General features: G+C 39.2%; 2 long non-coding RNA genes across 2 annotated transcripts; both read left to right on the top strand.

Annotated features, from left to right (window-relative positions):
• Positions 1-737: 737 nt before the first annotated feature.
• On the top strand, positions 738-23,665 carry LOC133214923 (uncharacterized). Its single transcript, XR_009726267.1, has 4 exons — positions 738-918; positions 21,621-21,719; positions 21,917-21,969; positions 23,100-23,665. It is a non-coding gene; the product is annotated as an uncharacterized LOC133214923 (long non-coding RNA).
• LOC133214953 (uncharacterized) lies at positions 15,768-18,251 on the top strand. Its single transcript, XR_009726280.1, has 2 exons — positions 15,768-15,971; positions 17,295-18,251. It is a non-coding gene; the product is annotated as an uncharacterized LOC133214953 (long non-coding RNA).
• Positions 23,666-24,055: the final 390 nt, after the last annotated feature.

Raw genomic sequence — 24,055 nt, 5'->3', positions numbered from 1 at the left:
GAGCCTTTACTCTGGATGGGCATGAGTCAGCTCCAAACCATAAACAGTGTAGCCATGGTTAGTAAGCCTGAGCTACTAAGCCTTTGCTGATAGCGTGGGCACAAGTTGCGTCTACTTGGAGCACAACCAAAGCAAGCTCACATCTGCTTGCAAAAAAAACCACCACAACACCAAAACCAAAACCATATTCTCTCTGTTCTTTTCCTGCTTCTTCCCCCTGCCTTTCTCTCTCTTTCTGTCCTACCTGCACACATCCACAAGAGCACTCACGGAAACACCACCTATCTAAGCCCTCCACCCGGATAGTTCAAATTCCTGAGTGAGATCTCACAGGGCACGAAGTTGTTTAGATTGGTAACAAGTGGCTGTGTTTTGGTATGAGGCCCCTTCTGCAGTTCCTTACAATAAACTTGAACAAAGAGCAGTTGTATTGATGCATTTCAACTATGTTTTACTCAACCTAAGATGTGTTCATTTCGCCTACTACAGTTGACTGAACCCAGAAACGGGTGATATAAATCATGGGGGGGGAGCCACAGTGCTGAGCTCCAAACACTTTTTGGGGAGTTCTCTGTTCAGGGGCAACAAACTCACCATAAGTTGCACTAAATGCACTGTGGAAGGATGTCAGTGCCCCAGAGCTCACAGCAGAGGCTGTGGCTCTAAAAACATGGATAGCAGCCCTTCTTTGTTGCTGGCTGTGGCAGCTGATGACATATGAAGTTTGAGTGACAAGATCCAGGTTCCATGGAATTTTCTCAAGTATAGGATAATAATTAGGCTACTCTTTCGATAAATTTTCTTTAATCTGTCTTTTCTTCCACTAGGTAGACACTAATTATGTTGTACATCATCTGCCATTTTTCTGGCATGAACAGCCTGCTGGCACAAGTCAGTGGAAATTCAACATTCATTAAGGTTAGACTGTGTTACTTGTGCTTCTTCTCTGTCCTGGTTTCTCCCACTCCCCCAGGATGATTAATCCTCACAACAGTGAGGCTAACAATTTTACAACAGGAAGCCCTCTATTTTAGATAGCAAAGATAAATTACTGGCATCTTGGCTATCATTACCTTGAAGCCTGGGATTTAGGGTTTCTGAGATTTGGGGGTTTTTACCAGTGGGTTTTGAAAAGTATCAACTATCTTAGTCACCTACGTATTTGCACAAAGACCATGTCTCAAAGAAGCAGTACTTTTTAACAGAACAACTATGAAAAATGCTGAGAAGTAAAAGGATCATCACATCCCTTTCTCTTTTTAAAATATGTTATCCTTACAGTAGATTACTGATGGGTGAATATTAGAGCTGGTCTGCCTGATAGCTTGAAAGCTTGTTTCTCAGGGAAAGCTGTCTTCTGGCAAATTAAAGGAAATTGAGTTACTCAGGATCCCATTTCCCCCTGCACAGGAGAAACTGATCTAAAGGAAAGGAAACTTGCTTATTCCTGTGAATTCTTCCTTTATGTGTATGTGTGTGTGTGTGTTTTTATTGATATTTATATCACAGTGCAAAATCCAAACAGATCAGGTGCAGACCCTAGCATTTTGTTTTCTTGTATTAGCAATGTCTCAAGGAAACATCACAAAGCTAGGTAAATATGCCTCTGCCTCTGCACTTATGATTGATAACTGCTGGATGCCTTAAGTCCTGCAGCTTCATCCACATGCTCCATACCTTGATGAAATGTGGGAGGAATATTAGTGTCACAGGTCTAGTTGAAGGTTACTTACATAGTTCCATTATTACAGCACAGTCATAAACTTTAATTTATATGTATTCCACAAATTCATTTCAAACTAGCACTGGTATTCCCAGTAAAAAAAAAAGGAAGACAAAAAAAAAAGGTAAAAGAGAAGGAAAGTGTAAATGACTTGCCCAAGATTACATAAATCCATGATCATGCAAAATCTCATTTGTTCCCTGGCAGAGCAAGCTTTGATATGTTTCACAAGCCAAAATAGTGCATTAATCTGTTTAACAAGCCCAAAATAATGCCTTAACTCTTTTGTCTCTAGATCAGTACCTTGCTATGGTGAAATTAAGTATTGTTAAGTACCTAAACCAAATGCACATTTCTCATATCTGCCAAGTATATACAGAAATTTCGCAGTATTTGGGCCAATTGTGACAGTCGGGGATAGCAGATGGAGTGAAGAGCTCCTCTCTTTCAAAACAGGTTTGGGGGCTTGGAAAGGTCAGTCAAAAAACCATGAAGTTCCATATAACTTACCTGCTGGAGAAGGTGAGAATTCTGTTCCCATATCTTCTGCAAGTTAATTTCCTGTTCTTCCTTGACATCCTAAACCTTCACAGCCTGCACTCCAGGGCTATGCTGTGCTATGAGGAGGGAGAATCCAATTAATTATGTCCTACCTCACATTCAGCTTTCAGCCACCAATTATTAGACAAAACCTGGTCGAAGTCCTTATTCGATTTAGGAGACTTGTATGTCTTGGCATTCATCAGGATTTACTGATGTTGATAAATTGCTCTTCTCCATCGTGGCTTTAAATAGATGTATCAGATTTGTCCAAGGCTCTTTGCTGAGCCTTGATCTAAATGGTTTTTCATCTAGGAGTATGGAGCAGTTGTTCTTTTACCTGGAACTGCAATATGGAGGTCAGAAGTAATGAAACTGGCATTTTTCTAATTACGAATTCCATTATTATTTTCTATCCTCAGACATGAGGGGTAAATCCACATGAGTCTGCTTCAGTAAAGCTCTTCTGAGCTAGCATAGTGAGATAAATTAAAATAGCGTGAGTCAACTGTGTCCTAGGTTATCGTTACTTGCAATATCTAAGAGAGCCTAGGTTGCAGTCTGCAGACATGCTGTTGCTAGATCTGGTGTGACAGAATTAAAAAGAGGTGGGTCGAGAATATGTTCTGTATGAAGAGTCTGGGATGTTGCTTTTTTCCCCCCATCCAGCACCTGTTTGTGGTAGTTGCTCTTTGAAGAGTGGTTGGAAGAGTAACACGCAAACAGATGAATAGGGGAGTATGCATAATGCTACCTGGTAGTACAGCATGAACTGACTGTGCTAAGTTTGGTTTAGTTAAATTTCAAGGTAATTGACAGGGTGCTGAGAGCACTTTTGCTATATCTTAAGCCACAAGAAAACAAAAGAAAGAGATTTTTAATTTTTTTTTTCCTTCCTCTCAGCCTCCTGTGTTCTTAACCAGGAGCTTTGTGAAGTACTTGAGCTTGTTTTTCAGATTAGTTCTTGAGATCATAGCCACAATGGGCAGGAGACTGCTTTTTCTCATACATGTACTGAACTGGAATTACTTGGGGTATTTTCCTCCTAAATTCATTGTAAGTTCTTGTGAGTCACTCTGTTACTTGACAGCTGAATTTAATGTAGCTGACTGTTGAGTTCCCTAGCTGCTAATGTTCAAAGATCACTTATTGGCAAATACCATGTAATGTCTGTAATAGAATTGCTGCGTGTGCATGTTAAATACCTTATGAGTTTTGTTTGTTAATGCCAAGCAATTCAGGCTAGTCTTTTTCTTGACATAACCAGTTATAAAACCTAATCTGTTTTGACTACATCCATCCCATGTAATATTCAAGTTTGTGCCATTTAGACATCAGAAGCTACAGAAAGGGAAATTTATGAACTTCCAAATTCCAAAGAACTGCCTTCTACAACTAGGCTTGTACCCCAACTGTCTTTTTTTTATGTAATGGGTTGTAAATGCTCAGCATAATCATTGAATTATTCCTCACTGATGTAGCTGTGTGTTTGTGTCCTGGGTTCAGCAGTAGTAGTCATTTTTCTCCTTCTTAGTAGCTGGTGCAGTGCTCTAGTTTTGACTTTCAGCCTGGGAATAGCACTGATAACACCGATGTTTTCAGTTGCTGCTCAGTAATGTTTAGTCTGACCAAGGACTTTGTGAGTCTCATGCTCTGCCAGGGAGGAGGGGAAGCCAGGAGGAAGCAGAGACAGGACACCTGACCCAAACTAACCAAAGAGGTATTCCACACCACAGCACATCATGCCCACTGTATAAACTGGGGGCAGTTACCCAGAAGGGCTAGATCACTGCTTGGTCGGGCTGGGTATCAGTCAGCGCGTGGTGGGCAGTTGTATTCTCTTCCCTTGTTATTTCCCTTATCATTACTATTATTGGTGGTAGCAATAGTGGTTTGTGTTATACCTTAGTTACTGGACTGTTCTTACAACCCGTGGGAGTTATAGTCATTCAGTTCTCCTCCCCATCCCTCTGGGAGCTGAGGGAGGAAGAAAGTGGGGGGGAGTGAGTGAGCCATTACATGGTTCTGAGTTGCTGGCTAGGCTTAAACCATGACAGTTTATAAAAAGAAAGTCTGTTTTTCCACAAATAGTACTTGCTGTCCATTGTTTACTACCTAACTGTTTTAAAAATGTGCTGTCTGATCAGTAAGTAGATAAGATTTAAAGAACTGCCCATCACAAGAGATTTCCAGAGGATAGCTGAGCTTATAATATTGTGGAAAACCCCAGACACAGTTTTGATGGGAAAATAAATAAATCAGTAAGTATTTAAAAATAAGTACTCTCTGCAAATATTACAACCTAAATACTGTCGTGAATATTGCTGAAGGACAATAAGGGCTTAAACTGATGAAATGTGATTACCTGGAAAATGCCATGACTGTACAGTTCAACAGTCCATGAGAAACTTTTCTGATGCAGCAATTAGTGTTCCTGAAATGGAAGTAGTACTCTTTCCTTCTACCACTGCACATCACCTTCTAGGGGAAATTCACCTCCACCTTCCCAGACTATCTCTTCAGCTGAGCTTGTGGAAGTCAGGTAATCTTTTGGCACTGAGTACCTGTATATCATCTTAAGCTTTCTTATGTCAAAATGTCAGTAGTACTAGATACTTTTATACTGCTTAGTATCAGTATTATTGTTCTTTTATATGTCAGCCTGAAGATAAAATAGTATCATAAAGTGGTCTAGATGTCAAGGTATTTCATTATTACATAATAGTCAGTGCACTTTGCTCTGCTTTCCTTAGCCTTACAGTAAAAATTTACATATTTCTTTAGAAATAATTTATTACTTCACATATCTGATTAATATAGAAACAAACCAGGGCATACATGTGCAGAAAAGGTATGTTGGGCCTACATTTCAATAACTAAACAAAACCAAATACCTAATTGCATTATTTGCTGTTAGAATAATATTTCCAGTAGTAAATTTTTGTATAGACAGGGGAAAAGCCATTCCTGGCTTGAATGAAGTAACGTTAAATTTCTCATCTTTTATTAGCTGCTTAACTGAGAATATAGGGAAACAAGGCTGATCACAATGACTCAGTGCAAAAAGCAATTGTGTACTTTTTTTTTATAGCCATGCAAATTTAAGTGAACCGTACAATTTTAGACATACCTATGTTTACTAGCGCATCATTTTTGCTGTGTGGGACAATGGAGTAATTGTCTTTAGTAGATAACCTTGTATGAACTTAACACCAGCTTGTATGCACTACCTAATGTAGAGGTCTCCAAAAACTATTATATCCTGTACAAAACCTAATATGTAATTTAAGGCAGATTTTCAGACTAGCACCTCATTTTGAGCAAGCATTGTCTTTTGTACTTAATATATACAAGACTATTGAGAGATAATACTAATTATCATCCAGCAAGTGAATCTCGCTACTATTAATTATCAGTGAACTAAAATCTAAGTAGCATAATTATCTTGAAAAATGTCTGCAATAAGAACATGACAAACTGTATCATATCAAAGGTCCTAGTCACCCAGTATTCTGTCTCCAGCAGTGGTAATAGGTAGCAGAGAGAATCCACAACCTCATTAGCACTTAAAATGGGTGCAGTAGTTTGTTTCACAAACAACTGGTTAAAGCACACCAGTAGTTTGACTCATCTCCTTTCAGAGCAGTAATCTGCAGTGTAGATGCCTACATCTGTGCTAACTGTCTAGCCTCCCTATCCAAAATTAGTCTCTGGAAGGACTAGAATTATTTATTTCTGATTTGCAACCTCAAAATGCCTGCTTCTCTTCGAGGACTCTAAGAGGAACCTGCAATGACTATCTCAGACATAGACATTTACATGACACCCTCCACAGGACCTTATATTTTAAAACACTCAAGTGTTTATACATGCAGGTAGGACAGGAAAGCCAAGGGCACTTCATTCATCTTCTCTTCAAACAAACGCAAGGGAGATGCCTCAGGTAGAACAACTTCGTTCAAACTCATTCATCTGGGCATATAAACCACAGCCAAAACTAACAGAGCTTGTAATTTTTTAGGCTAAGAGAATTAACCAAGGAGCTCTTTGTTGTTTGGTGAAGAATGGTCATGAAATGAAAGGATTAACAAAAGTGATCTCTACCTACAGTGACAATCCTAAATGGGCAAACTTTGACAAGCTGGGAAAACTGTATAGTGAAGCAGGCTGGACTGAAGTGCTTTGGGAAAGGAATGCTTGAACTGGATTTTTCTGAAGGCAAACCTGCAAAAAATAGTATATAATTTTTCTCCCAAAACTGGTATGAAAAGGTTCAGGATAAACTGGACAATTAGCAACCTCCAAACAATATTAGAAGTAAGTAGACACCCTTATTGAAATACAAAAAAGACTGAACAGTTCCCTGGAGGGCAAAAAGTATAGAGCTAAATCAAAAATTGCTGAAAGTTAAGATGAATTAAGATGAAATAAATGCAATAGTAAAATTTAATTTAGGTGTATAAACAAAAAGAGAACCAGAAAAGAAGAAGGGGGCTCTTACACAGTAAAGCCGAGCTTACTTGCTTTTTTGCCAGTATGACTGGGATAAATAGAGCAAGATCTATTTTGTGTTCACCAAAAGTAGATTTTATGATAACACAATTTTTTTTTCAGACAAAAAAAATATTTTCTTTGTGTTATCTTTCCTTTGAAATACAACAGCTTTAATCAATTTGGATGCTGCTTACTCACTCTGTTCCACACAGAGAAGAGGATATATATAAGAACTGAAAAGAGGGTAGTCAGAACATAGATGACAGGAGTTGTCCTGAAAACACAATCATAATCCTAGAGGAAAGTATGTAGTAAAATTCCTTCAGGAGCAGTTTCGGTCTGTCTTGATCTCTAATTTAATATTTTCATGTAGTATACGTTGTCATGGGAAAATGTGCATATCCTAATTAAATCTGTTGATGATGCAACATTGAGAGGCACCATTAGCATAGAAAGGATTTGAATATCAAGGGTATAAAACAATCAGAGAATATAAAAGGGAATTGAAGAAGAGCTTGAGGATGGAGTAGGTTTAAACAATGCCAAGTACAAAGCAATCCACTTAGGAGCAAAGAATAGGAGCCTCTGCTATTACATAGGTTGTCATCAAATGACCACAGAAGAACAATGCGGTGCCTAGGTGATAATGACACTGAAAGAGGCAAATGTGGTTCCAGGACAGGTCAAGAAGTCTCAGTACCATACGCAAAGCTGTCCCTGAACTCTTTTGGATAGACCATCTGGAGCAGTTCTGGTGATCATTTGTCCCAGGGATTGTTCTCTGCAGACAGGGATGATTTCTAATTGCCAGATTTTGTTCCTTGGGGCTTCATGTTCCTCCAACACTAGCCCAGAAGGCTTAAGACACCCTTAAACTCCACTGGGCTGATGCCAGGCCCCAGAATAAGCAATAAATGCTTTCACCATCATGCTATAAAAACTGCACTCAGGTGGGCTCCATCCAGCACAGTCCTTAAATTCACTTTGAACTAAAACCTCATCCTACCACATACACAAACACACACACACAGAGTTATTACTATGTTTTACTGTGCACTGTCCCATGGAGACCCAAGTCAAGTGCTGTGCACTCTGCACATGAGCAAGTCTGTGCTTGAGGAAGTTTCATTCTGGACAGTGTGGATGCTCTGCACCACTGGGTCTGAAGTTCATCTGGGAGGATGCCTGCAGACACAAACTGTTGTGGACATTCAGGACCAGCGTCTACTATTTCACTACAGTCTAAGCAGGTTTTTCGGCTGTCACTGGAACTCATAATTCTTTTCCTGATCTTTGTGATGTGAACTCTCAAAACAGCTGTTGCAGCTACCATGGGAATACGTTTTTTTCCTCTTTGGCTATTCTAGAAAAACTGGACAGTTGATAAAATTCCAATTTAGCAATTCATAGCCAAACTGGTGAAGAAGGCTTTAATCTAAAGTTGCCAGGGGAGGGGAACCTCCATCCATCCCACTCCTACCAGTTTGATGCCAGTGTGAGCAATAGATGCCAGAGCCTGGAGCAGGATCATAGGTCAGCAGGGGAGCAGCTGAAAAACAGCACAAAGGAATTCCAGCCACTCCAACAAGCAGGGCTAGGAAGCTCTTGGCATCACAGAGATGTGGATTGCTGAGTGTTTCTTCCTGTCCTCCTGCAGAAATTAAGTGGTTTCTTCTGTTCACTTCTAGGATCACTTTATATTTTTACTGGAACTTATGAAAGGAAAAGAGAGAAATGAAAACTGATGTGGGTCTCTAAGACCATGTATTGTATCTGAGGTCCAGAATGAGCCATGTGGAGCACATTGTGAGACAGACTGTAAGGAGAGAAATACATTTCCTGCCTTATTTCTGTAGTCAGAAAGAAAGTATGTAAAATGGAGACCAAGAGATTAAAATTCAAAAGCTCTCACTGAGGTGGAGAGATACAGACAGAAAGAGTTCACTGGGATAGATTTCTAGCTCTTGGCTATTGCTATCCTCCTTCCTTGGGAGGCTCAGCCTTTGCTATGCAGAGTTAATGTGATGCTCTGTTACTGTGTTGAACATCCTTTAACAGCATATTCGGTTTGACATTAAAAGGAAAATAATTCAGCTAGTGAGCTGTAGAGCGCTGTTGCCTGCTCTAAAATTACAGCTACGCTTACTTGTGTTCTCTTGACATTAGTGATCAGATCATAGAGACTTTTGTTTGCAAATAATTTCTTTTTGAACTCACAGCATCAGCACTGCTAATGTTTTTGGGCTGAGTGCAGATATAATCATGTATCATGTTTCTCTTCCATGCCTAAGCTAATCAACTATAAATGAACCTCAGTGGGCAGGTTCTCTAAGGTGGTAAGTGTAATGAAGCCCTGTCAGCAGCATGGATTTTGGGAACATTTTTCATGCATATAGCACTGTTGATTGGATCAGATTGTACAGTTAAACTGTGATTTTTAGGGACTCAGAGCATTGTCTTTTCAAGCAAAAAGAATTCTGTTGGCATGTTCTGAATAAAGCCCATTGAACCACCTTGTTAACATCTCTTAATAACTTTCGTTTGACTCCCACCATGATTTTTTTTCTAAAGAAAAAATGGATAGTATTATTTCACAGCAGATACCTGCTTTACATTGGGAAGAGAAAGATTAATTACACATAGAAGCCCGGTATTTGAAAATCTGTAACTCAAAGTTCTCCCTCTAACAAGCTACTTCTTCCACTGTTATCTTCCACTTCTGTATTGATTTGCAATTAGCTGCAAATCCTCAATGTCACCCAACTGATTCAGACAACTAGGATTTCATTGCAAAGCAATGATGATCTAGTAGTCTATAGCATGTCAGAGTATTCTTTCTAGAGCTGCATTAACAAAGAAAACGTGGAACTTGTATTGCCAGTGTTATGGCACTGTGATGCTGCGCATACTCTCATGTCATATTGCATTAATTGACTTAGGGAAGTTAAAAAGCCCCCAACAACATATGAACAGATTTGTGAAATAAATATTTAGAGTTATTCAGAACGGCAAGATGAACTCTCCAAACATAATTATACTTTCATAGCTGGTTCAGCTTAAGCAGCTATTTGGGTTCAGTGGGACTTTAGTTTATTCCTGTATTATTTGCTCATCATTAGATATTAGATTGCCTAGTAATACATTATTCTCTGTTGTGTTCAAAATATGAGGTTGCAGCTCAGTATATACTGAATAAAAAGGCTCTATCAAATGTATGTTCTCCTGTCACTAGGATCAGCAAAAAAAGGAAAAAATCCACGACACAACTAATCATGCCAGGCAGTAAGACAGTAAACCATTTTCCCTTGGGAGATGTGTTTTTTTCCAGCACTGTACCTTTTTAATCATGATAATTCTTTTATTAATTATTTTCCTCCAAGTTCCAGTCACTGGCCACTTCCTCATCACTGTTTTGTATATTTGACTTCTTGTCTTACAGGATTCCTGAAGACAAGGCAGGAATAGAAACACAACATTTGAGTTCACCAGTGACTGAAGAAGCAACCTACTAGACCCTCATTAATTAGAATAATTAAGGAAACCATTAAGGAAATATTTGTAAGACTCTTGCTTTTGTAAATGATATACTACAGATCCACTGACAGATACAGGCAGAGTATTTTACTTGGAGAGTCTCTGTCTCTGTTTTCCGTGGGCATATGTTTCAGCTGTACGCTTGGGCCAGGCTCTGTCCAGCTTTTCACCCACTTAAATTGTTCGTCATTTATTTTCCAAAACACTTACTAAGAATTGTAATTTTTGTAATTGTAGGTGTTGTCCTTTGGTCAGGAGTGTCAGTCCTCTAGCTACACCCTCCATGCTCTCCATCCCTCCCAGCAGCAGTGTTGGTATTTAACAAGTATTACAGAATGATAGAGGATGTTCACCCACTCATTTTGAAAGTGCTTTTGGGAATAATGTGCTCCACAGGGCAATTCTGCTGAATGAAGCTTGAAGGAAATAATGTCAGCTCATGCTCTTTGTCTTTGTTAACAGTCCTGTGTTTTCCCTTCACATTAGCTGTGTACCAAACTCAATACTGAAAGATGACTCTGTGTTGATTTTCCAGACTGGCAAGCAGAAAATTGGCCAAATACATATTACTAAGCACATGTTAGACAGTGTTAAGCACTAACAGTTTAAAAAATCATAAAGACAAAGAGGCACATCCATCTTCAACTGATGGACTTTCAAAAGATGATCTATTGCTGAGGAGTCTCACTAGCATTCAGTGTCATCCTTGAAGAAACTGCTTTACACCAGCACCATCACGAGAAACTTCCAGCCCCGGCAATCTGAGTGTGTATGGAGAAAGAGTGCACTGAGCCTCTCACTCATGTATATGTCAACATTATGTGTTTAATGAACTGCTTTTTCACAAATCCTGTGAGAATAGCAGTCTTGTGCGTATAGCTGTTTGCAGGGCTTAGGTACAGAACTTGGGATACATGCAAGCGCCTTGCGAACAACAGGGCTGTTCCATAACTATAGGCAAAGTCAAACATATTTATCAGTCCCTCCCTCCCACCTCCAGTTGCATGGTACTATCTGTATTGCCATCACATTTGGATGAGAGGAAAGGATGGCCATTCTGGAGTGGGAAATGGAATGAAACAGAGGATGAGAGGCTTAAAACCTTCCGTTCTTCCATTTCCAGGAGCTAGACATACTGCAAAGATACAGGACTCTTCGGTCTGGAGAGAAAAAAGCAAAGGGGAATTAAAAAACAATGTAGGTGAAGTGAAACTGAACTGTTGTTCACCAAAACCTGCAATACTGAAACTAGGGAAATTCACCGGAATTAGAGATAGAGTGTTTTAAAACACATATAAGAAAGTACATTTTTACTCAGTGGATAGTGAACTTCTGTAAAGTGTTGCCACAGGAAGCTGTGGGGGCAGATTGTATCAGCAGCTTCAAAAGGGGATGGACAAATTCATGGCCCATGGGTTGATAAACAGATAATAAGGAAAATGAGCAGGGATGTACCCTGTGATACAATGAGTGTGGCTTACGGTGATGTGTGAGGAAATGAACTCAGAAGGTGGCAAGGCTCCTGAACATTCTCTAAACAGCCTCTCCTATCGCTGCAGTCAGTGACTGCAGTACAGGGCTGCAGCATCCTGGCCTTTATCAGCAATAGCACAGCCAGCAGGGCCAGAGCAGCGATCATCCACCTGTATTCGGCACTGGTGAGGCTACTCCTTGAATATTGTGGTTAATTCTGGGCCCAGCACTACAACAAAATCACTGAGGTGTTGGAGTGGGTCCAAAGAAGGGTCTAGAGCACAAGTCCTGTGAGGAGTAGCTAAGAGACCTGAGGTTTTTTTAGCATGGACAGGTCTCCCCTGGAGACTCAGGGAAGACCTTATCACTTTCTACAACTACCTGAAGGGAGGTAGTGGCAAGGTGGGTGCCAGACTCTTTTCCCAAGTAAGAAGTAATAGGACAGAACAGCCTCAAGTTGCACCAGGGGAGGTTTAGATTGGATATTATGAAAAATTTCTTCACTGAAAGGGTTAATCTTGTCAAGCATTGGAACAGGCTGCCCAGGGACGTGGTGCAGTCACCATCCCTGTGGAGGTATTTAAAAGACATGTAGATGTGGCAGTTAGAGTTTAATGGTTTAGTGGTGGACTTGACAGTATTAGGTTAATGGTTGGACTTGCTCTTAAGGGTCTTTTCCAATCCAAATGATTCTATGATTTGTAATATTATAAGAAGTGTGTATTCAAGACCAGGAGTCTGAGATAACTTCCTATTTCTGCTCAGCAGCCAAGCATAGCTGTGGCAGCAGCTGGATTGCAGTTTGGAAATGTGCCTATGGGGATTGGCTCTACTCTGACTAGACTGAGGAGACAAGTCTCTCTACTTGATGAGGTTGCCTTAACAGCCACACAAACAGCCACAAATGATTGTGTTTACAGAGGCTGTGAAGTGAAGCTACAGCCAAGTCCTTGTCAGTCTAAGCATGGAGAGCATCCTTCCTGGATGCTTCTGTGGGCCACAAGAAAACCTGAGTAATTGTGATATTTTAATACTATACAGCTTTGTGAATTTGCTTTGAAACAATTCTGATCTACAGCAAGTAATCACATAGCTAATGATTTATTTTTTTAATTGAAGCAAATGAAAATAATCTACTTATATCAAGTTTAGAAGAGTGTGACCAGTTTTTACGTTAAAGCCAAACAGGATGATTCATCTAATTACAGTTCTGACAGCCTGATATCAATCCTGGTCAAATTATTGGAATGACTGATACAGGACTTGATTTGTTAAGAATTAAAAGAGGGGAATATAATCAATAGCAGCTAAGAGGGCTTTACTGAAAATAGATTGAATCCTAGTATATTGTTGTTTTGTTTTGTTTTTTAATGAGCTTTCATGTTTAATCTATAAAGGTAATAGAATAAATAAACAACCACATAAGTTGGTATGTGCAACACTTTGAGAAACTGTACACATCTAAACTGTACTGATACGTACATGATATGTAATAAAAGAATGATAAACTATTTAACCCGCAGTGTCCAAATGTAGTCATACCTTTAGTATCACCAGTGGGCTATCACCTGGGGCTTTTTACAGGTGCTAATGGGTTCAGCTGCAGGGCCCAGACTTGCAACAAAATTCTGATGCTAATGATGTTTGAAGATCACACAAAAAGGTGTGTAAGCAATAACTAACAAAGAGACTAAGGCAGACAGCAGCATAGACTGCTTTTCAAGTTAGTTGAACATGCACTTCAGGACATTGTACATCCATGGGACAAAAAATGTGGGCAACGCTTGAGAATGGGGGAATATGTCCTGTTGAGCAGTGGCTTTGAAAAGTAGTGGTGAATTGGCATTGCTGAGATGACTATGAAGCCTGACTATGGCCAGTCATAGCACTGTGGTGCAAGCTGGTGAGAAAGCTTGAGTAGCATTGCTGCACTTCTTAACCGCCCTTCCATGATTTCTTGATTTCGCTTCTGCAGAAACAGCTTTTCTATAATGTGCTTTCTTCTGCTCGCTCTCTGTGGGGTGATTCTCGTTTACCCTTAGAAGCCCCATCAGCCCTGGACTTTTTCTGGAGGAATACAGCACAAGCTTCTATTCGAGGACAGACAGGATGAAACATGTTCCAGAGGAGCCCGTTTCTCTTCACTGCGAGAAGGTGAAATCTCGAAACTGGATTAGACTAAGCCCCTTCCTTATAAAGAGCTAAAAAGGAATAAAATGAATCCTGCCTGATAACCAGAATTTTAGTGATACTTAGAGACCACAAATCCTTTTGAGTGTGAATGTTGATCAGACTATCTGGCATGGAAGTTGATGAAGCTTTCTTTCTAGTCAAGATAAAATGACAATATTTGTTCAAATGGTTTGAAGTGGTTGTCGGTGTTCCCTAGAGCTGTCTATGATCCTTCAGACCAAAAGATCTTACAATACTGAAATTAATATACTTTGTACCACAAGCACCTGCCATATGACATGGAGGGCAAAGATAATGTGTTACAGAAGCTAATACACTGCAAATTATTTTCAGGGGCTTGAGTGAGTTCAGCAGCAGAAACAGGTAAATTAGAACATCTTTAGAAATGCACTAAAGGAGTTTTGAATTGAGAAGCTGAGAAAAGAACACTTGGACAATGAAACAAATGTTGGTTATAATCAAAGCTATATATCGTGAAAGACGAATTGTTGATGCGATGTGAAAATCTGTGTGATCTTGTTTATTGTTTTAATTGGCTACATCTCAATTAGGTGCCATGAAATGATTGATCTCTCATCACAGATGTTTTTCAAGTTTGGTTTTAGTTTTAACAGCTGGGTATAGTTGTTACAAGTCATTAACTGAAACAGCAATTTTCTTTAAACAGTTCTGATGACACAAATTAGCTCTATGGTTAGAATATTCCTTTTTCCTCAGGTATTGCAGATGCATAGACCATATAGTTAAAAAACATTTCTTACGCTTTGAGTGAAATCCTGTCTCACTGAAGTCAGTACATTATCTTCAATGGAGGTGGATTTTCATCCAGTCTCTCCAGTACTTCTGATTTCTATGACCATTGAATTGTTACACTGAACACAGTAGTAATACTTGCCTGTGCTTGCAGGGTGGACATATGAGTAGAGAAACTGGAGGCTTCTTATAAGGAAATATTTCTAGAGCTTGTTCAGGGTTGTCAAAGAAAACTGTTAGTGTTAGAATGCTTTTAAAACACTTTCAGCGGGAACAGTCTGATTTCAGACAGTTCCAAATGTGTTGAGAGGATGTTTGAAATATTTAATTCCGTTCCTTTCTCCTGAATGTTCATTAACTTTAGAAAAAAAAAATTCATAATGTAAGATTAATGCCATAACTTTAGGACATCCATAGCCTGAAATGACTGACCAGTGAAATGGCAAACCTTAATACACATATAGCGATAAACACTGTGAAATTCTACTCATTAACTTGACTGAGTTAATTCACCTTCATGTAGTGACTATGCTACAATGATATTGGTAAATGTTAAATAACTACAGTGTCATACATTTCGATGGTGACTTTAGATCCAGCCTCCCACCATTCAGAGTTCAGAAAAGTAATGGCTAACTTAAACATATGGATATAATCAGAGTTCTTCAGCATACTGAACTGCTTCTACCACAAAGTGAAGCAATGAGTAAATTAATTGGAAGCTTTAGTGATAAAAGTGTTTATTTGCAATAGGAAATAGCTATGGCAATCTGAATTCAAACCAAACATGTACACTGAAAAAAAACCCAAATTGCAGCAAGCAGAATCATTTGTTTTTCAGAAGGCTTTCAGAATCTGTTTGGGAAATTTTGGAGGCACATGCAAGTGAAACTAGTATATACCATCTTCCTCGGACACAAGACATGGAACTGAAGAGGACAGGGAATACTAAAGAAAAGCGTTTAGTTTTTCATTTTTTTCTTGCTAAAGGAGATAGATAGCTGGATGTGGAGATAACAGGCACAGATAACAGAGATAATCAGCATTTAGATTTTTAATGTTTCATAAATACTTACTATGAATTTGTTGTCCTGTGCTCATCTTAAAGGATGTTGGACCATTGAGGAACATGTATCTTAGGTGTACAGATGCAATGCTAGTGAAAAACTCTGAGTCTGAAGAGGTTATAACTACAAATCTGAGGACCATCAGTGCTGATATGTGTATTGAACGCATATTACAGGCAATCATTCAGGATTCTGTGTCCTTTCAGCTCATCAGAAGGAAGATTTTTTCTTGAAAATCTATTTTAAATATATTTAAATTATTTTGAAATATATAATAAATAATAAAATGCATTTAAAATAAAAGTTCCAAGTCTTTACCATATTTATCCCAGCTGGAGAAGAAGATAGTATGGGGAATTCAGTTACCCTGTGCACCTCCATGAAAACAGCTCATTGAAAATTTCTGGTAGCATGGAAATAAATTTCCTCCAACCTTTCCTCCATGCTCCTGTTCCTTAATGTAATTCACCACATTTAATATAATTAATTTGGAAAGCAGGAAGAGCAGTTTTCCCAAAGGAATTTCCTGACTTACAGCGATTTTACATATTCAGCATAGAGACAGCAGTGGTGGAGCATACTCCAGCTATTACCTCCTAATGGACATTTACCTCACATCACTACTGTTTTCCTCAGCAACGTAGCTAGGTAGATTCAATTTAAATTCCTTCCCTTCTATAATTGATTTTTTTATCTAAGCATGCGTGTTCCAGAACCTTTTGCTTTGGGCAGTAATGACCACCCAGTGCCCAGTCAGTCTGCAAGTCACCTAAGCATTCCCTGGAAATACCAGCATTGCAAATTGAGTACCAGCTCAAAAAATCCTCTTTCCCAATGAGAAAATGGGAAACATCTTAGCTACTATTAGCTTTGTGTAACTGTGAAGTAGACAACATGGGAGGACCACAATAATGTTTGTAAAATGATTTGTGAGTGCTTAATGAGGGAAACTGTATGCATTTTAACAATTATTCAAGCCTATGTGACTGAATTTGTGAGGTGAAATGGAAAAGCACTATAAAGTAAATAATAATTTGACATTTCTCTGTGGCAAAGAGTAGTGAAGAAGGGATGGAGAGTAGTAAATATGTAATAAATCCAATATTTGAGTCTTCCTGAATCAAATATTTACCTAATGGGAGGAAAAGGATCACATCTTTCCCTCTTGGCTCATATATTATGCAGGTGACTTGCAGAATCTGTCTCTAACTTTCAGTGTTTGTTTTAAAGGAAAAGCTGTGTATTCTAATCTAAACTTGGAAAGGACTATCAACCTGGTAGGAGTTCCCCCATACACTGTACATGTAGATGTTCAACAGTAGGTGGTGCTCCCAGGGTAGAAATGTACATAGTCTAAAATGCAAATTACAGAAGATTTACTGAGGAAGAGCTCTTTGGGGGGTTTTAGTATGGTAACTAAAAATTATTTCAAGTGCAAAACCTCTAAAAAGATATTAAATATTATACTAACTGGTTCTTAAATCCTGTGCGAAGATTTGACTGCTCAGACATGGAAGATGCACATTTTTCAGTCTGCTCTTTTCCTTCCAAATACTCATGCAACAAATTGTTCACTCAGCTTATACTCTATGATATTTCTATCCATGTGCTTTATTGCCAGATGTCATTCACATTTGCTGAGAATGTAAGTATCAAATCCAAATTACCTACATGGTTTTCTCAGTTGTTAAATGTTTAATCTGTTTTATGAGCAATTGTGCACTTTAAGTATTCTTTTGAATTACAGCCTGGATTTATAGTGCATGCCATGGGATTCTTAAAATTCCCAGAATCTTTTAAAAGTCATATGTAGCAGTAGAAGCCAACATTTTGTGTTGGGTTTCTTTGCTGTAGGCATTCTTCATTCAATATATATTTGCTTTTCAGTTTTGTTGCTTAAATTTTGTGGTACAAATATGGTCTCACATATGCTTTATATGACCAGGGAGCTTCACATGAGGGACATAAATTAGTACACTCAAAATTGAATGGCACTGTCAGAACATCCTACAAATTTTTAATGAAATATAGGACTAAAAAGATCAAGTGTCCCAAATAATAGCTTTCAATGAGGAGGATGTCAGGTTTTGTGGGGTTGGTTTTCTTTTAGTGAATATTAGACTTTCTTTGCCTGTTTATATTTCTGTAGTTCAACAGCATTTGCATAATATACTATTTGTTTATGCACAGTCTGACAAATCTGGTAATTTGCAAACAGTGTGTTTTGTTAATTATAGTAGGTGCTTTGGCTATTTATGTATTTGAGCAGCTTGAGCTAAATTGAGAGAATAAAACCAATGAGGCAGGAAAGTCCAATTAAAAGTACATTAATCAAATGCCCCCCAAATGCCTTTCCTCTCTAATACATATTGTTGCATTTTATGTAGAGTGCCTGTTTGATGTCAATTGTCCTTCTGTATCTAATGCAGTATCTTGTTCAGTCAGTGTGCAGTAATAAATGTAATTGTCAAGTGCCTGGTTTGGGATGCTTGATGTTACATTTTTATAGATTTTATAGTTAATTTGAATTTTAAAGCATTCTTCTTTTTAAGGTTAACTATAACCAAGAAACAAAGAGACATGAGAAAGTGACTAACTCCCATGTTAAGAAACGACTGTTTAAAACACAGGCTACTTTTGACCTCCCCTAGTTGCAGCAGATTACCCTCTCATCTCCACTGGAAAAAGTAGAAGTAGACTCTGTTGGTTTTCATATAAAATTCAAAATGGAAAAGTGCTTCCCCAGAGCACTTAACATTTGTTCTCTTCATATCCAGTGAACAACGTTAGCTTGACTCAGCTTCTAGTATGTTAGAGATTGGAAGGGACCTCAAAAGATCATATAATGTCATAAATCAAGAGTAGGTCTACGGCAGCCCATATGAAAAGTTTATTTTGCAGCACTGATGCATCTCTCAATAAAAAAATGAGGACTTGGACTTGTTCTGAAACACAAATTAGGTAGTCAATTAGTCTGAGAGTTGGACACAGAATCCCACTTCTTTGATCCGTAACAGCATCTTTATGTGACGGCAGGAAAAACTTTTACGACTAGAACTCAAAAACAAACAGACAAAAAAGAGGTGAAATTAAAATGAGATTCATACAGAATTTAGGATCTGAATCTGCTCTCTCTAATCCAGGGAATGTTTCAATCCTTTAATGCTTTTCGGTTCCTTATATGCCTAAGATACACTCCAGTTTATTTTGACAGTGGCCCTACTTCAAACAAAAGCTCAGCAGTTTGGTGTCTGCCCAACTACGAGATCATCCAGGGAAGAGGCCATGTTCGTCCCTGACAGGGGGTTTGTCTGGCAGGCATTGTCAACACATACTGAAGGCAAGCTGACGTGACTGGGCTCCCTACAGAGCCCTGCTGTGCTCACTACAGAAACATGAACCACACAGGAGGGTACTCCGGTGCTGCCATAAGGAAATAGAAGATTTCCAGAAAATGGTACATCAAACATTTCTTTATCCATACAGGGCTGGAAGCTCCTCAAAGGAGTGACTGGAGTTTTCATTTTCTCAGGCTGGAGACACAGCTGGAACTAGTGCTTGGTTTAGGTTTCTCACTGTTAGATGACTGTAAAAGGTGAGCCCCACAGCCTTCTCTTGGGATGATAAAGGAAGAGAGACATTCTCTGAGTGAAATGAGTGTAAGAGTCTGCCTGCAGAGAGTAAGCTATGGCTGCATGCATCTCTGCTTGAGGGATAGAAACCAGGGAAAGGATGGGATTACAGCCATACACGTTGTACTCATCATCTCCTGTATCTTAGCACTACCTGGTGCTGCACTGAATGTAATAACTTAAGTGCCTGAAAGCAAGTTTCACGAGTTCATGCTTTGGATCCCTTTCTGAGCTACCTCACCATGGACATATCTGCTTCCTGTTCCAGCTGAGCCAACCACAGAGGTTTCAGTCTTTAGCTAGCTTCTCCCCCCTCATTCCCCTTTGCATGACCCCTCAATACACACACCTCCCTTTCTCTCCCTTTCCCTGCCTTTTTGCACCAGACCTTTCCATCTTCCTCAGCCTCCCGTCTGAGCTGCTAATAAGCCATTCCTGAGAACAAAAGACAAGTTGGCAAAGACCTAAATTAATTCTGCTCAAGCCATCCCAGATACTTGCACTTAGACAGGCTGAGGAAGGTTCATAAGAGCAGGGCGGGTAAATAGAAGATTTAGGGCATGAGGGCCCTTTAGGCAGCCCTGCTGGTGATGAAAGAGTCCGTGTGGACAGAGCGAGGAACACCCAAAGAAATTTTAGAAGGATGTTTAGAGGTATTGCTTCATACGGGTGTTAAATCTGGGCTCATATAAAATGTTGTTCTAGCAATTGGCCATTTAAGCAGTCTGTTCATTGTTTCTGTTCAAGTGGCTTACACAATTGTTTGCAAAAGCTGAGTATCCAGTAACATGCAAGAATATTGGCTACTGAATTTCCCTTCAGTTAGAGGATTTTCAGGAGACTTCCCACTCGTGAATTAAGTTTGAAATTTTATATAACAAGTGATGCAATCACCTTTGGTGGTTACACTGCTGTCATGGTTTAACCCACAGCCAGACAGCTTGTTACCCACTCCCCCCCTTCTTGCCCTCCCCCTACACCTGGGGGAACGGACAGGAGAATCAAAAAGAAATGCAACTCCCATGGGTTGAGATAAGAACAGTTTAGTAACTAAGGTATAACACAAATCACTACTGCTACCACCAATAATAGTAATGATAAAGGAAATAACAAGGGAAGAGAATACAACACCCCATCACCAGGTGACCGATAACTTGCCCCCCCCCAGCCCGATCAAGCACCAACCCATACCTCCTCCAACCCTGCAGTCCAACTCGCCCTTCCGGGTAACTCCCAGTTACATCCTGGGCATGACGTGCTGTGGTATGGAATACCTCTTTGGTCAGTTTGGGTCAGGTGTCCTGTCTCTGCTTCCTCCCAGCTTCCCTCCTCCCTGGCAGAGCATGAAGCCCACAGAGTCCTTGGCCAAACCAAAACATCATTGTTTTCCAGCTCTGTTCCCAGCTCAAAGTCAAAACACAGCCCTGCACCAGCTACCAAGAAAGAGAAAAATGACTGCCACTGCTAAACCCAGGACAACTGCCATAGAATGTTTATGATTGGAGAAACAGCATCCCATATTAAGCTAAGCCTTCTGTGGGAGAAAGAGGGCTTACTGGAGTACATGTTCAATATACATAATAGATACCATTTCACAGGATTAAAAATGTGGACTCCTGAACAGTAAATTTAAACCTTCCGACTTGCTTTTAAGTTATCTTTAGCAGCTATCTTTGAAATAGTTCAGGGCCATGTCTGTATTCCCTGGTTATGAAACATGGAAACTGGACAACTTTTAAGAGGAATCGTTCTGAATAACAAAGTTTGAATGGCACCTTCAACACAAAAAGCCCTTAAAACAATGATTACAAAAACATGCAAAGAAATAACAAGGTATGATCATTACCAGTGATTTTTTTTTTTCTTCACTACATGAAAATCTAAATGAAAAAAAAAGAGGTATATTGTGTCCTTAATGAGGAGTAAATAAAATATGCTCAGGTGTATGATTGCCCTTTTCATCAGTAAAATGCTTCTCTACAATCTGGCATGTGTTAAAAACCAGAAAAAAACCCAAAGTATGATAGTTCTTTATGCCTTGGGCTAATTTGTTTAAATTTGAAATATTGTAGGGATCTAAAATTAAAACATATGCTCTGTGCATATGTTATGCAGGCACAAAACATTTTGTGTATCAAGTATTGCAGATAGGTATTCTTCTCATAAGTAAATGAAGGTGCTTTAAAAAATGCATATCTGATTTCTTTCTAGGGATATGCAGGCTAAACAAATGTGCCTTGCCTCAGTGCTGCTTTACAAGCAGAGAACCTTGAATCAAATATTTGATAAAAACCTCTGACACTCAATGAGGTATGTCATAGTAGCTTTTAAGTTTTTTATTGCCATGTCTTGAAAAAAACCCAAGAACACTGGCAAGTATTAAATATATATATGTATTTTCATCCATTCTGCCTCTTAGCAAAAAATAGAGCTTGTTAGGTATTTATAAAGCACCACATCCATTCCTGCAGCATTCCAGCAAAGCAGCTTGATTTGTTGTTTTGCAGAAAGGGAAGACTGAGAAACCAAGAAGTTAGGAGGACTTGCCCGAAGTCACGGAGTGTGTAGAATAATAGAAGCAGAAAGAAAACAGAAAAGGCCTGACTACTTATCTCCCAGCAAATGAATAATTCTCTCCTGTGCTGTTATTGAATTATATCAGAGAATCTGACATTCTCCATTTTCTTACCTCCAATAAGATTCCCTCATTGTCCAGTAATGTTTTGCTGCTTAATCAGCTCAAAGGTAATCAGAGGCATGAACCTGTTCTTCAGCCTATAAAATCCTCCTGTATTTAAACTGAAATAAGAAAGAAGCATTTAAATGAGAAAACCAAAAATCAAGATTTGTCTCACCAGGAAAATAAACACTGTAGGAGGCAATTACTGAGCAACACATATGCCATACATGGATGTAGGCTTCAGCTGTAGGGTTGATTTTCCTTGTTGAGACATAAAAAAATGATACCTAAACCCAACATGAATTAAAGAATTAGAACCCCTTATCATCTCATAGAATAATTCACTTTCCACAGGATTTTCTGAACCTTGCACTCGAGATCCGTGTTCTCAGTATGCCTGGAAACTACTCTCTGAATAGGCTCCTTGGCCACTACACTGCTTTATTGAACTCTGCTATCCTGCTAAATAATATATCCTTTCACAATACATCCACTGTTTTATTTGGCCTGTAGACCTATGGGACTCATTCATTCTTCAAAATCGTAAGTTATCAGGTCATGTACTGATTATGGAGCATAGCCAAGTTCTAAATACACAGCAACTAAATTACAGTTTCTGGGAATGTATCAATAGGATGGAATCCCATTGCTTGATCTTGATTGCCAGGTGACTCTAGTCTCTCTATAAATATAAAATACAGAAGTTTTGAAGTGGACTAAGTATGGATTTTACAGTCAGCTAGTCTTTAAACCTTGGCCTGTACAGGGCTGTATGTCCATGCTGGGATCCTGGCTGTTTCTGCCACTGGCTGTGTCCACCTTGTACCTGGCAGAACTTCCCTGGCTGCATTTTGAGCTCTAGGGTATGACCCAGTACTAGGCATCTGTTCCTCCAGGCAGACTTCATTCAGCTAAAGCCCTGGATGCCTCCTGCTGTGTCTGTTTTTGAGGCAAGCAGTATCGAGGAATTTTAAGGGAGGTTCAGCTTTTGTCTTCTCTCCCTGTCTCAGGCCATCTTTTCCCTCCCTCTTCTGGACCACTGCAATGGGGACAGCTGGAAAAACTATGGAGAAAGCCCTGTCTGATCACATGGCAGACAACTGCACAGTGCAGAAAATTAAATGTAAATTCAACTGAGATTTCTGGAAGGAACAAGCACACAGGGTGTTTCTGCAAATAACATATTTTTACTTTGAGCTCATCCCGGGAACCTCTGTGCAGCAGTGTAAGGGCAGCCACTGACAACCATATGTTCTATCCACACAGAAACGGGGGTGTACTTTCTTTTAAATCAGATCTTTAAAGACAAGTATCTATAAACTGACAGATCGATGTTATTTTTGGCCTCGGCTTGTATTAACTCAGAAGTTGGGCAGAAAACTGTTCTATTCTCTTTTTTGTTTAACTATTCAAATTAACAGATGCATTTCCTATCATTTGGTGCTTTTTCTGTCAATAACACACAAATCCCATGGAAACATGCCAAAGATTTTCTTAGCAACCAAGCCTTTTGCCTGATATACACAATTAACTACAACAGTCTGTTAAAAGCTTAAAATAAACTGTCTTTTTAGAATTCCATGTAGTGAAAGAAGATTCATTGGTAACGAATTTACCACAGTTTGGGAAGAATTTATTAATCTTTACGGATGCTGAGCACTCAAGGGATGTCATGGTAAAAGTAAGCATTGCCGTAAAGGGAAATCTGCTGGGAAGTGTCCAATGACTGTGAGTTCAGGTAAAGTAAAAGCACTTTCACCAATTGATGCTACTGGCTCCCCTACAATTAAAATGTAAATTGATTCATGCCTTGTTAGTGCATAATACTGCTGGAGAAAGCATCCTTCTCCGCCAGGAAGTAGTAAATTCCATTATGAAAGATGGGATTTTGACATGGTGTTTCTACTTCCAAGAGGGTAAACATTTTGGAGAAGAACATGCAGACTCTGGGCACTGCTTTCTAAGT

Source organism: Neopsephotus bourkii, unplaced genomic scaffold (assembly GCF_033783945.1).
Source record: "Neopsephotus bourkii isolate Nb327-2 ecotype Australia unplaced genomic scaffold, CSIRO-AGI_Nbou_v1 NB_941, whole genome shotgun sequence".
Taxonomy (NCBI): domain Eukaryota; kingdom Metazoa; phylum Chordata; class Aves; order Psittaciformes; family Psittacidae; genus Neopsephotus; species Neopsephotus bourkii.
The sequence above is the reverse complement of the archived record's forward strand: the minus strand, read 5'-3'. Positions and strand labels throughout refer to the sequence as shown.